Genomic DNA, 15338 nt, shown 5'->3' with positions numbered 1-15338 from the left:
TGGTCGAGTCATCCTTATTAAGAACTCCGCACAACCTGGAAGTCTCCCTTTCACCTTCTAGTTTCTCACTGTATGCCCTAAAGGAGTCTCGTTTCGAAGGTCTTACGAGCCTCTTCTATTCATGCTGTGAGTTCCGGAAGGTTTAACCAGTCTTCATCCTTATTGCTTTTGCAAGCACGATTTTGAAGTCGTCTTTGAATCTTTGCAGTTCTCGGTTCCACCATGGAACCGTTGGCCTTGGGAAATAGGACAAGCCTCTTCAAAGCATCCTAATAGTGTGCGATTCAGAATTGGCAATTGGTCCTCTATCGCCAAAGCAGTCCTTAGTTGCCTAGGAAGCTCCACTTTGTTGCCAAGAAGTTCAATGAGCTTTGTCCAATCCGTTTTCCTAGGATTCCATCTTTGCATTGATCCAGACTAAATTCTAGGTAACGGTGATCTGAGAGTGAGACTTCATCTAGCACTCAATAGTCTCTAATCAACTCTAACAACATTGAAGTGCAGATTGTTAGGTCAATTACTTCCGTTCTTCTTAGTCTCACAAGCGTAGGGTGGGTCTCACGAACGTAGGGTACGCCCCTATGTCATCAGACCAACTGCAGTGATAAAATCAAACAGCTTCTCTCCTTCCTGCGTAGGGTGGAGGACGCAAAGGATCATAGGGTAAGTAAGCTTTCATCGAATAAGGTCCAAGTCTCCTTGACTGATCCAATATCACAGAATTTGTTAAAACGAACCCCTGGCTTTTGAACCAGTCCTGCAACTTTGCCAGCCTTGCTGCCAGTAGATTGAAAGAGGCTTTGGCATGCTGCAGGTTCATTTGTTTAAATCTTATGTTTATAGACATAAGTTTAGTCTAATATGAAAGTCGCCGCTAACTGGAAAGCCTGCTGTGTTCAGTGTGGATCTCACCGGAGTTATTAGCTTGTCCTCACCTTTCGCTGAAATTTCCGCTTTCTTGCGTCTGATATCTTTGGATATCGCCACACTTGGTGGTGTAACAACGACCATATCCTCATTCCTAATAAGCTTCATCTTCTTTCGCAGTGCCTTTCATTGTCGTCCGCTGAAAGACCTACATACCGGAATTAAACCAGTTGCATCCACATCACCAGCTTTCCTTTCTCCCGTTTTTCCTGATAGAGGCGGAGGAAAATGTTCTGACAGACAAGCCTGTAGTCCCTTCTCCTTTGTGGCTAAAGTTTCCTTCTGTTGAGCTTTCCTCTCCCACTTTTTGGAAGAGTTACACTAGAGTGTCACCAACAGAGTGGCCGTAGTCAGGCTTCTAGTGCCTTTCATTGAGGGAGTTACTATACTATTCTTTTTGGCAGACCGTGCCGTAGACACCGGTTGCAGGTTTTCCACTGAAGTGGAGAGCTTGTCTTCCAGAAGTTTCTCCGTTGGGGAACATGAATCTGTACCTAAGCCACAACCTGATTTCTCAAAGGTGGATTCGAATTGTATGACTTCTTACCAGTGGGAGAGTTACAATCCTTCGTTTCAATCTTCATTTATTTTTGGACACCCTTAGTGTAGTAGTGAACTACCCCAGGCTCCCCCACCACGACAAAGTGGGGTCCGAGGGGGATGTGAGTTGATCGTCACTATAACTCGGAAGTTCCCGATTTTGATGACGTGAATAATGAAAAACGGAGTATTTTTTTATAAAATGGAACATTGGGAGATTAGCGGATCAAAAAGCGGAACTGGCAGACAAGGTACATGTTAAGAAAGGGCATGATTTGGTTATTGGTCAGTTTCTATCGAAACTTATTTCTAGAAAAATTTAAATATTGGCTATGCGGTTTCGATTGCAAGGTAGAGGCGATCTCATCAGACGCTGCCTCAACGCCTCTACCCTGCGGAGCAGCGTGACCGAAAGCGGCAACAGGTGGCAATTGGCTCGTTTATATGCAATTCAAAACCCGCCAAGGGTATAAATTACAACGACCGAAATCGCATTTGTTTGAACCTACAACTGGTTAGAAGCTAATAAAAATGAATTTTGTTTTGGGATGAGCTTGATTTGATCGAAACCGCATAGCCAATATTTAAAAATTTTTAAAAGTACTGGGCGCTCGCTCACGAAAAAGTAGTCCGCGCACTGAATAGCAGAAGTAAGTTGCTTCTCAAATATGTGCAGCCCGCCATCAAGTAGATGGTGGACTAAGGACAACCTCATCCCAAAACAAAATTCATTATTTCTAGAGTTGTAAATGTCACAGGCAGTTCAAGCGAGGGTTGGGGTGCTGAAGCAAGAGTTAACAGGGAAGATATTATGCGGTGATTAGTTCCGTTATCCAGACGAACAGTGTATATATGAGTATGGTCTACTTTAAACTAAGGATTCTAGGAACTGCCGCTGCCGTCTTTACTGTCATTAAAGTGTAACACCTAAGGGTGAAGCTTAGGCTAGATCAGTTAGCAGATCCTTACCATAAAACTACAATTTTTTTTTGCTTAATTTATTTGTTTTTGTGAAAAGCTGTGCTCGCATTTTGAGTCTTTTGCTGTCAGTAGATGGTTGTAAGTTACACTTGCTGATGTCATTTAGTACCCATATCGAAGCATGGCTCCACATTTGATTCTAAAAGTGTCAATATCGCAGCAAAAACCACATTTCCCAATCGTTGATATGGAATTCCGCAAAATCAGAAAATCACTCGAAATGTTTCGCAACGGAGACATGAAGTGATTACATTATTTGCACATGATAATTGCAAAATAATTTGATTTTTTTTCTTAAAAGGATGGGAACGGCAAGTTTGACTTGAGTGCACTTTTCGTTTAATCGAGTACTTCATATCTTACTAATTGTTAATATCGTATAATAAATAATTGTATCTATTTGTGATTAAAATTCCTTCAAGGGTAATTGCTACTTACATACGTATAAGAGACAACTGAATAGCTATTCAACAGAACTGACATTCCATTGAGGGTGGAGGCAATAGATTTGATTTTTGCATCACATGTGCAAGTATAATATATCTGATATTTCTCGATCTTTAATCTTTTTATTACCTAATGAAATAGTAGTAAATCAAGACAATGCGTTGCACGTGAGACTAATAGCTCAAAGAGGAGCTTGTTGTATTTCGTCAGCCCAGTAAATCTTCCATTTCTTTTCTGTTTGCTCTGCCTTAGAATAAACTGTCCCTTATAAGTCATATCATAATCCGGACCTATGGAAATGACATTCATTTCGTGACATAATTTAAACGTCGATTCTTCAATCCAATCTTCTACCATTATTTGAACTAAAATCTTCAGTCAATATTTGCTATTTGCCCAACAATCTTGGATATTAGATTGACAGTCTATACGCAGTCAAGATACATGATAAAATTTTAATCGACTCAGCGATAAGAAAAGATAGTCTCTTGATGATTTAAAGTAGTTGAAATGTATGTGGATATATACATTCGTGCATGGAACGTGATAGTGATGATGAACCCTTTAAGTGATGACCTGTACTATAATCGGGGAATTCAACCAACTCAGCGATGATATGTTCTATATCAACATTTGGTTGATGTTGTTTTATTTGTCAAGACGGCGAAAATTTGGAAGTTATTTGTTATTTAGTGGTGTATTAATTGGCGTTTAATGTTATAAACAGCCCAAACGGAAGGCTGATAACATGTGTCTACGAAACGCCTTTCAGACTGGCTGCGTTGCTTCGAATCAATGTTCAGGTAAGTGTTGATTTCCATGTTTTTTCATACTGATAAGTTTGACGACATTGTAAATAACGGCTGAACATTGGAACATCACCTGGAAGTTGATTAGGTGACAGGCTTTCATTCAATTCAATTGTGTGAAAAGCTGATGAGAGTTACCTTCAGTAAGGGTAATTGAAATCGAAACGGAATTAAAAAAATCGATTAAGAGGGAGGTTGGGAACGGAGTACTGTACAATTTAACAGCGACGAAGACTGGAAGACAACAAAGGACTATGATAAATTTGAATAACCTTTTTTCCAGATTAGTTATCGTTTCTGATGCTTGTGAGGTTGTTGCAGAAGTTAAACAAATTTAAGCCTTTGTATAAAACAAAACCTCAGTTTGCTGTCTGCCTATCTTTTTTTTTGTGTGAGGGAGGTGGAAATCTTAAAAAGTCATCGCTGCGCCAGATTAGAGCAGTGTGTGGGATTCTCATCCACTAAAACCACCCCCACTTTCTACTTCTTCCTCCCACGCGGGGCCATCACAATTTCTTCTTCTTCAAGTTCGGTCTGAATCCTTTTGATTGTGGAATTCGCCGTGCATCAGGTTGCCTCCGACTTCAGCATTTCCCCAACTATGTTCTTTCTCTCTGAGCAAAATCGTGACAAGTAAAACTTGACATGCTCAGGGTCCTCAAGTGTGTAACCACATTCGGGGCAAAAGAGTGAATCATCCAACCTGAATCGAAGCGGATACTTCCAGTAACCAGCATGCTCTGACAAAAATTGAATCAGGTGGTAGTTAATCTCGCCGGATCGTCGCTGAATCCGCTCCATTCAATACGGGGAATCAGAGTGTGGGTTCAGCGACTACTCTGCGAATCATCACACTGTTGTTTCCACTTTCCCAGCGACTATCGCCTTTATCCTTTTCTCGTGCAGACACGCTGTCTCATTTGCCAAAATATCCATCGGTATCATTCCCCCAACGATTGTCCAGAAGGCACTGCACACCCTTAATCATTAAACAGTAAGTTTTGTTTACCCTCCTCCGATTGCTCTCACACCCTACCACCTAATGCTTCCTACTAAACCCGTGCCGCCTAGAACAGACTAGATTGAACCACTCCGGCCACAAGTAATCTGCGGCTATAGCAGGTATTTGATAACCGACTTTGAAGAGATGTTGTAACCACCAACACGAATACTAATCGTATTCCCTTTCCTACGGTTCGTAAACAAGGCCGCTACCGTCTTTTGTTCCGCAAAGTCGAGCTGAACCATCTCCAGCCATACTTTAATGTAGGCGGTTTTTTGCACTAGCACACAGCTTAGTTAAATAACTAGGGACACCGGTTTTACCAATCAGCTTTTTGTCCACTCCTAGCTGGCTGAATTGAACGCATTTTCGACATCAAACGTTATCAGCTTCAAAACCACGTCTGCGTCATCGATGGTTAAACGTGCACAACGAAATGTGCTTGTCGTTCTTATGGGTTATCCTTATATTCTATGACAGGAAGAAGTCTATTATAGGTGACCTTTCCTACCGTGTCTATTAGGCATATCGAACTGTATGATAATGGAAGTGCTGGTTGCTTATTGGGTTTCGGGAGCAAAATTAGTTTTTGCCATTTCCAGCGGTTGGAGAAAACTCCTTCTACCATGCATCCCTCAAAAACGCCGATTCTACGGCCAATTTCCGCAAGTTCTTGCTTGGTTACCGCAGGTATGGCAAAGACCTCCAAAGCTTGTTTATATTTTTTATGCTCCCCTTTATGTGAGGGAAGAGCGCCATCATTAGATCAAGGAGAAGATGCGGGCAGGTCAGTTGTGGTGTTGGTCCTCCTATCTTCTTAATAACAATCCTGTACGCCCAGGTGAATCCAGTTTCTGGAAGCTCCACTACTCCTTGGATAGCTTGACTTCCGCTTGTCCATTTTGCGGCCTTGGCAATTACATCTGTAGACCGGGCACCACTCTGACTGTTGCGATATGGCTCGCTGATTATTGCCTCCGCGACTCCCTTTTCATAAGTTGTTTGCGAGAGTATGTCTTTCGCTGACTCGCAATGGTTGAGGCTCTCCTAAATACTAGGCATCTGCTGTTGCTTGCAATGTGCCGACATTCGATGCCCTTTTTTCCTTTGCAAAGCATGCATTCAGGGTCAGCTTTGCACTCCCTCAATATGTGGTCTTCTCCTTCATATTTTCTGCGTCTATTTGACCTAACACCGGTGTGTATTGAATTTATGGGGCCAAATTGAAGGCATCTAAAGTAGCGTTTGAAGGACACCTGCTCTCTGAGTCGGGAAACGATCCAACCTATTTTTACTTTACCAGCCGTCAGTAGTTTCAAAACTGCTTCAGCCGGCAAGCTTATAGTTGCCGTTTGCGTGCCTCTATATACTTTCTTGAGCCCTCTAATTGCAGACTTGTGCAAGCCAAATAGTCCGAACTGCTTTTCTACAGCCTTCCGGATGTCCCCCTTGGTGGTGACTTCATCAATGTCTTTATATTGTATCACAATCTCCTGCGTTTTGAACCGTAGTTGTGCTTCTTCTCCACTTTGCTGAAGAAATTCTCAACCGCTTAACCCGGAGAATTCTTCCACTCCAGTATCAAATCTCCTTTTCGGGAACGTCTGATACGGGTGACGTTTTCTCCAAGGTCCATCAGGTCCGAATCGGATTTGACTTTCCTGACAATATCGGCGTATGTCATATCTCCTTTTTTAGAGGTGACGATCAATTCGGGCCGTAATTTTCTTTTCCTTCCGCCAATCTTGGTCCATGCTTTCCCGGTTCGTTTTTGGGTCCTTATTTCCCATAATGTCATTGAAGCCACAAATAGCCCATATTTTTGATGGCCTGGTGGATATTTTGCATGTCCGAGTAGGGCGAACGATTCGTTCATATTCAGGCACTATTTCTCTGTTTGGTTCACCCCTGTGCACCTCCGCATTTATTTGCTTCCCGGGAGTTTCTCTGACCTCCATCTTTATGCGACGTTGACTTCGGAGAAGATTGCATGATCATCGAGGTTCTTCTGAATGGATTAGACAGTAGTTTTTGTGAGTTCGTCCGGCACATCTCACTATGAGCTGATGAATGCCCAGCCTGTGAAGCATCCTTCCACGCCTTTGGATTAGGCGTTCTCGGGAGTGATGTACTCCTTTTAAACGGGGTGAAACAAAGGCCCACACAGACAGACAGATATTGAATAGATTATAATAAGGCTTTTTTTATGCAAACCCTTAAAAAGAAAAGCTACTTGTTTAACTTTTTTTTTTCAAAATAATCAACTATTTATAGTTTGCCATTTCCGAAAAGAAAATTCAAGACTTTTTCAATCCCACGAAAGTTTTGAAAACTGGGTTCGGGACTAGCCGAATTTAATTGCTAAGCTTAATGGGGATTTGCAGTCACTTTTTAAAGAATATAGTAAGATACTATTATTAACTTTACTTAAATAAATATGGATATGAATAATATTTTGGTACCTGCATCTTTCAGTTGGGTTGATTTCTGAGAATAGGTCCGTGAAAGAAATGATCACTTTCAAGCTCCGCATTTCCTCCTTTTGCATCAAATTCAGAAATGATGGTAATTTTAGAAAATTCTAATACTAATACTAAGACCCTTAATTTGATACCTTAGATGACTGTATTCGGGTTAAAAAATTCTTTTTGCATGTATGGGAACCTCTCCGCCTTTAATATTAACGTAGAACGATACTACTCACATTCGGTAGCCTACATAATGACGAAATCTATGAGCGATACTATGACCGTCTGGTCGTGGATGAAATCTGCCTCAACAGGTAGCGGTGGGCACTTAATCCGTATGAATGAGGATGATTCAGTCCAGAAAGTCTACAAGGGCAATATCTATGGTAGAAAAAGAAGACGAGGCAGACCCCCTAGACAGTTTTTGGGGATATCGAATTGGTGGACCTCGGCGCAAAACCGAGGTGTCTGGAGGCAGGCCTAGATCGGATACCGGTTGTTGCGCCGTTCATGATGACGATGATGCTACTCACCGCCAAATTTCATATCAATAGGAGAAACCATTGCTGAGAAAGTCAGGCAGACAGACATGTGTTCATTATCTTTCTTTTCATCTCTGGTGCGTGCGTCAAAATGGCTATTGGAATAATATTCCGAACACGAAACTACCATGGTAGACGAGAGACAGGATAAACTGACTTTACAGAGGCCTGAAACCCCAGTACCGACGTATTTTGTGAGTGAACAAGAAGGCTCCCCCATCCCCCGACCGCAGTGCTTCGGTGGTAGGTCACTGCCATTTACTGACGTACTTCGACGTTCGTCACGTCCAATGGCAGCCAATATATTTGGACACGTTGAATGGAGCGCCGGTTGCTCAATGTGTCAACCACGGAGCTAGTGTTAAAAGTTTTAGTGGTTGACGCAGCTAGAAATGAAAGTGAACCGGCAGAAGAATGACAAATTGGCTTACAAGTGGCGTTGAAATATCAGCCGTTTTTCAAAATCCAGCGACTTTAGTTTTTGAACCTGTTGAAATTTACAAGGACGAAATTTTGTAGCCTACCGTCGACAGACCGCCCATTCTGCTATATGTTTTTATGATCGAAAATAAATGTCTAAATGTCTGTCGTCTTCTTCTTTAGCTTTTGTCGTTTTCACATGCGAGGTCGGTTCGTCTTGATCGGTTACACCATTTTGTTCTATCAAGGGCCTGATTTGGATGCAGTCGTGAGGCTTTCAAATCCCCATTCAGCGTATCAAGTCACCATTGTTTCGGCCTTTAGGCCGCTCACCATCAACTTCGACGTTCAGATTAATCTTTACAAGTGAATTCTCCTTAGCTACTACGCGACCATCGAAGATGCCTCTTTCGTATTTTTTCTATGATTGGTGCAACCTCATTATCAACCGCGGATATCTTCATTTCGGATGTGATCAATCTTTGCTATTAGAAATCAGCATAGCATCATCTACATAAAGCAGTGTATAAAACACTGGCCGTTCGATCTCCCGCCTGACAGTGTCCATAAAAAAAATAAACAGCAGTGGTAAGAGGGCGCTCCCTTGATGAACACCAAGGGGGACATACCGGATGAGCTCGTGTAGCACACGGTCAAACGCCTCCTCTAAATCCAGAAATGCAATGTAAAGAGGATGATGTTTCCAACAGTGTTTCTCCATGAGTAACCACGCAGCGTATATTGCGTCAGTAATTCTGCCGTTCTTGACCAACGCCCCTTGATTCACGATTATTTGAACCATGTCCCGAATAGGGTTGCCAACAATGCGTTCTAAAATCTTCATGGTATAGCACAGCAACCGGATTGGACGGTAATTTGAACATTCTACTACTACCTTTCTTTTTCCATATTGGAAGTGTGGATTTTCTTGTCAGTCAAATGATGTTCTATCCTCCTCAGTATCGCGATTGAAGAATTCTCAGATCTTTGCGATATTGTCAGGTCTTGTTGTTTCTCCCATTTTAATTCGTTTTATTGCTTCCTCGACTTCATTGACGCTGACAGGTGAAATTGGTCCAAATGCTGGTAATGCATGTAGAAGTGGAGGATAAATATTTCTTCTCTTGAAATTTGCTCGAGATATGCTCCCCATCTATCCGTCGCTGCTCGTCGATCGTCACGCAGAGTACCATTGTTGTCATTAACGCAACAGAAGTGTTCGATGTCGGCTTTCGACAAATTGATGCAAATCCCTCTCGCAGGTCTCGAGTGTCCAGTTTATCGTAAAGATCTTGGTAATGGACTGCTCAGTTAACAGCGATCGCTTTCTTTGCTTCCTGATGATCTTTTGATGAACCATGTATTCACAAGTACAATATATGAGTCTTCGCGAACTATACGCTCACCATTCTCGTTGCGCGCTTCAAACTCTTTTCTCTCATGGCACCTGTTGCCATCTGGCTTTTCACCCACATTCACGCCGGTATCGACGATATAGTCATCAGCAGGCACGTTATAAGTCTTTTCATCGAGAAGTTGCCAAAAGGCACCCTTCGCGGCATCTGGTCGACTTGTCTGTTTGCGCAAGCATTACAGTTACGTATTTGTTTCATCATCATCATCAACGGCGCAACAACCGGTATCCGGTCTAGGCCTGCCTTAATAAGGAACTCCAGACATCCCGGTTTTGCGCCGAGGTCCACCAATTCGATATCCCTAAAAGCTGTCTGGCGTCCTGGCCCACGCCATCGCTCCATCTTAGGCAGGGCCTGCCTCGTCTTCTTTTCCTACCATAGATATTGCCCTTATAGACTTTCCGGGTGGGATCATCTTCATCCATACGGATTAAGTGACCCGCCCACCGTAACCTATTGAGCCGGATTTTATCCACAACCGTACGGTCATGGTATCGCTCATAGATTTCGTCATTGTGTAGGCTACGGAATCGTCCATCCTCATGTAGGGGGCCAAAAATTCTTCGGAGGATTCTTCTCTCGAACGCGGCCAAGAGTTCGCAATTTTTCTTGCTAAGAACCCAAGTTTCCGAGGAATACATGAGGACTGGCAAGATCATAGTCTTGTACAGTAAGAGCTTTGACCCTATGGTGAGACGTTTCGAGCGGAACAGTCTTTGTAAGCTGAAGTAGGCTCTGTTGGCTGACAACAACCGTGCGCGGATTTCCTCATCGTAGTTGTTATCGGTTGTGATTTTCGACCCTAGATAGGAGAAATTGTCAACGGTCTCAAAGTTGTATTCCCCTATCCTTATTCTTGTTCGTGCTTGTGTTTGACCAGTGCGGTTTGATGTTGTTGGTTGATTCGTCTTCGGTGCTGACGTTGCCACCATGTATTTTGTCTTGCCTTCATTGATGTGCAGCCCAAGATCTCGCGCCGCCTGCTCGATCTGGATGAAGGCAGTTTGAACGTCTCGGGTGGTTCTTCCCATGATGTCGATATCGTCAGCATAGGCCAGTAGTTGGGTGGACTTGAAGAGGATCGTACCTCTTGCATTCACCTCACGTATTTGTTTGGACGGACTAATTTACTTACGTCCTGTCGTCGTCGACGGGACCAGGGCCGGTCTTGTCACCTACTGACGTAAACGCCTAGCATTTCTCCGAGGCTTAGGATCTCTCACCACGATCACTTTGTTTTCAACGACATTGAATGCATTTTCTTGGTCGGGCTGTCGCGGTATCTGTCACCAAGAGAAATCAAGTAGGATCGATCATAGTGAAATAACTCCAACTATACTTTATTTATCTTTTTCCCTGATCTCAGTATTTAATTTTTGTTTTGTTGAGGATAGTACAAAGTACGTTGCCTCAAACCCTTCTCTAAAATTGATAGACAAGGGGTAGTTTCCTCCAAACTACAATTTTTAGTCTTAAATGTAAATATATGTATATTTCGGGACCGATTTACCCCCTTCATCAGTATAAAGTTATCCCTTCTCCTTTATCTGGGCTTGAAACCAATATGCTATGTGAATAATATGGCAGAGTTATGCCTGCCACATCTACATGCTACATTTCAACCAAAGTGTCACTATTCAACTATTGATTAAATTGATTTGATGAAATTTTATACAGTACATTTTTGAGGGCTTAGTTACTCTTAATCAATTACAACTGCTCTTCATTTATAGGTTTCACTTAGGAAAGAACACACCATCAAAATCTCCCTCTGATAAAACAAGTCATGATAAAATCCCGATAGAAATCATTATAATGTATAATAGTGGTACTTATTATTGACTAGAATATCAGATCAATTAATTTAATTCAATATAATTAGTTTGTTATACACTTTAAGTAATCAATTACAACTCGGAGTCGCAGTAGTAGACAGAAGTTTTTTTTTGTAATTCTTCTCTTTTTTTAATAATGACATTTGCCGTCCTCTTCATGGCACTCTGCTCTTCACTCCTGTGGCGAGGTCTAAACTGAGTGGAGAGCGCCGGTGACGTCATCTATCTAAATAAATTTCGAATGCCGTGAATATTGCCGCGTCACATCCATTTCGGAAAAATCTTCAAATAAACCCAAATTTTTTTTCGTTCCGTAGCTTTCCAACTTTTCTCAAGCTCAGTTGTGTTTAAATTTCTTCCTATATTAGTAGTATAACTATATAGTATATCATACAATTTTCCGCTAGATATTTCCCTAAAACAGTTTTCCAACTAGATTCGCAAGTTCACATTTCTCCATGAAAATCCAAGAATAATTACAAATTGAATTTGTAAATATTTGAAGAAGAATGATAGCCAATAAAATTTCAATTCGGTTGAATCTTTCGAAAGTCGAAAACGCTTTTCGTTACCGATACATTTATAAATATTCAAATTTTCATTAGACAAATTGAATCTAGCAACCACACGCCGCGAACCGTTCTCCCAATGGAGTATTTTTGCAGGGAAATGCCAGATTTATCGCTGATTCCATCAAGCGGAAAACAGAAAACAGCTTTGATATCGAAACTTTAAAAAGTCAGTGATTGCAAATTAAACGAACGATTTATGTTTGTATCAGGAGGATTTGCGATTTCACTTCATTTGATTTGGAGAGGAAATTGCCGATATATTAAGTTGATGACAAACGTCTTTTGTTTAAATGATTTTAGATCCTTATTTGAGGAAACATTTGCATGTTTGTTGCATTTTCTTTCCAAATTCTAGAATAATCCTGCAAACTTACCACCCCAACATACATGTACATATAACCCAGAATTAATTTCCTTCAAATGGTCCTGCCCCATTTCACCGCATCATAGATCAAATTCTAAACACTTGCCAGTTGCTACATCTATAATAATCCGAAAAATACATAACATGAATAAATGATTTCATTAATAATCGGAAATATTCAATGTTCATCCCCCTCCGTGTCCTAATTTTACACCATCCCGAGCGCCAGCCCAAGCCATTTGGCGTTAATTCGGATAATAACCGAACAATCCCAAAGGGATAACACGCAGCAATCAAACTTAAATGGATTATTAGTTAGATAAATATTGAGTCAATTTCGAAGGGTGTAAGACACGGAGCACGGACGCTCATTTCATCCCTCCGTTCATGAGGATGAGCCTACAAGGAAGGATCGAATGGCACAGACAGAAGAATTCCAGGAAAAGAATTTGGGGATGATTTCAGTTCTGATGCAATTCGAATTAGTAATTAAATGAATTATCGCACCAGAATGTGAATTAAACTCACCTTTTTTGGTAAGTCTAGTAAAAGATTTTTTAGCGTTATTTCTTGGCTCAGATTTAACCATAGATAAGTGTTACTCGCTTCTTTTTGTCGTTAAAGTTGACGTGGCTGTTCTTGTTAATCTCTTGACAAAAAAAGATTTAACAAAAAATATGCAGCCTCTTCCATACGTGGTTGGTGTTTGAAAGCTTTTTCTATCAAATGTAGATATGTATTCTTTTCAGAAGAAATTAATCTATATATTCCAAGCTATTATACTTTACTGGTCAGATAAATCCCTAGGTTGACTTTTGGTGTAACATGCTGGTCGTCTATGATATTATGTTGCATCACAGAGCGCAGGAACATGTAGTGTTAAAATGAGTTTATGTCAGCCACGAGGCAAAACTATTAAGTGCAAGCAGTAAAGGGTCGACCTTAAGGGTTTCATGGAACGCAGGAGATGATTGCTGGCATGAATATTTGTATTTAGAAAAACGTGAATCATTTTGCAGCGCTTTAGAGTGCATCTCTTACTTCGTTACCTTTCGGCTTGGGCTTGGGAACAGGAAAAGATGGGAACGTTCATCTAAATTGAGCCTTATCTGGGTGCGCATATTTAGAGATTATAATTTGATACTGACTTGTCCTCAATAGCTCTGAGGTAGAATCTACTTGAAATCAAATTAAAGAAACAGTGTTATCAAACATACAGTGTGTTTTTTTAGTTTTTAAGGGGTTATGCCTAGTTGTAATTTTGAAAAAAATGCATTTTTAGAATGTACATATAGTTGAGTATATTCTCTAAACATTTTAAATCAATCCGACAAATATTTTTGAAGATACAAGCATATTTGTTAGATCGTTTCCAAGCGCTTGAAAGTAGGCGAAGAATAGACCGAAGTAGCAGTTGTTTTCTAACCTGTTATACGTTTGAGGACCCTCGCTGTTGTGTTTGTAACTATAGGAAAAAAGGTCAAAAGGTTTATTCCACCTGATAGCTAAATTTAGTTTGGTATTTCAAACCAAATAAGTGAATTTCGTCAGTTCCATTAGTTCTGCCACGTTGTTAAGTTGTGCGCGCATTCAGTTGCCAGTTTGTTGTTTTGTCTTAAAAAATTCCTCGCAATGTAACAGCAAGAGCATCTACAAAGGTGCAGATATCAAGATCAAAACAAGTCGGGAAACCGGAAGCTAGACGATTCAGGTATGAAAGGTTTTGTGTATTTCTTTTATAAAGAGATTTGAGTGTGCATTTGTCCCATTAGCATGTAGTACGGAAAATATGCATATATTATGTGAAAATTTATACTTTTAAGTGATATTGACATTCATAGTCTTCAATTTGCAGAGAAGCGACGGTTTTGACCTAGTATAACTTTGTTAGTAATGGTGTAATTTTCACCAAATTTGGCAAAATCATGCTCTATGTTGTAGCCTACATTGTTGCAAAATTTTGTGATTCTAGGGTGAACTTAAGGGGGGTTTTCCTGTCAATTACTAAAAATTATAGTAATGTACTATTATTAACTTTATTTGAACAGGTATTGATATGAAGGGTATTTCGGAGCCTAGGCACTATATAGTGGCAGCTCCCTGATTTTTTTCAGATTTTTCGGTAGGATGGTTTCTGAGAATGGGTTCTTTGAAAAAATGATCACTTTCAACCCCCCGCACTCCCCACCTTTTCCACAAATGTCAAAACTAACACCGAGTTCGAAAAGTACTAACCGAGACCTTTCATTTGATACCCCAAATGACTATATTTAATGAAAAAAAAATTACACCCCCCTTTTGCATGTATGGGGATCCCCTCTTAAATTGGACGTAAAAGGATGTAACTCACTATATGCGTGAGCGTTCACAGTTCCCACCTTTCTACCAAATTTGGTGCGAATCCTTACAACCGTCTCCGAGAAAAATGCGAGTGACGGACAGACAGACAGAGGGACAGAGGGACAGACAGACAGACAGTAAACCGATTTTAATAAGGTTTTGTGTTTACACAAAACCTTAAAAACGGAGAAATGTCTTTAATCCGAAAACAGCAGAATCCGATGCAAGTAGTTTTAGTGCGCAGCAAAAAAAATTCAAGTCTCAGGAAGAAATTTTAGTGCCACGTGATACCTCGATTGAATATCGAATTTTAAATTTTATGATGGTATTTGCAGCTATAATTGAGTATATAGAATGTAAATCGTGTAATGGAGCAGTGAAATGTGTGAAATGAAAGTAAAAATAGTGTGAAGTGAAAAAGTAAAAGTAAAAATAAAAAATATTTGTTAAGTGTCAACGTCTTTTGAAACTTTAAATGCGTTTTTCTCAAAACGGCGTTTTCAAAGTCGCTGAGCACAATTTCTCCTAAACGGCTGGACCGATCGCTTTCACATTTTTACACAATATTCTTAGACATGTTCCCCACGTACTAATCGAAGGAATAACATTTTTAACAATTATTTCGATTTTTCCGACCACTTTAAATTGTAAATTTCTTTGAAAATTGCAACTTTT

Source organism: Hermetia illucens, chromosome 2, assembly GCF_905115235.1.
Source record: "Hermetia illucens chromosome 2, iHerIll2.2.curated.20191125, whole genome shotgun sequence".
NCBI lineage: Eukaryota > Metazoa > Arthropoda > Insecta > Diptera > Stratiomyidae > Hermetia > Hermetia illucens.
The sequence above is the reverse complement of the archived record's forward strand: the minus strand, read 5'-3'. Positions refer to the sequence as shown.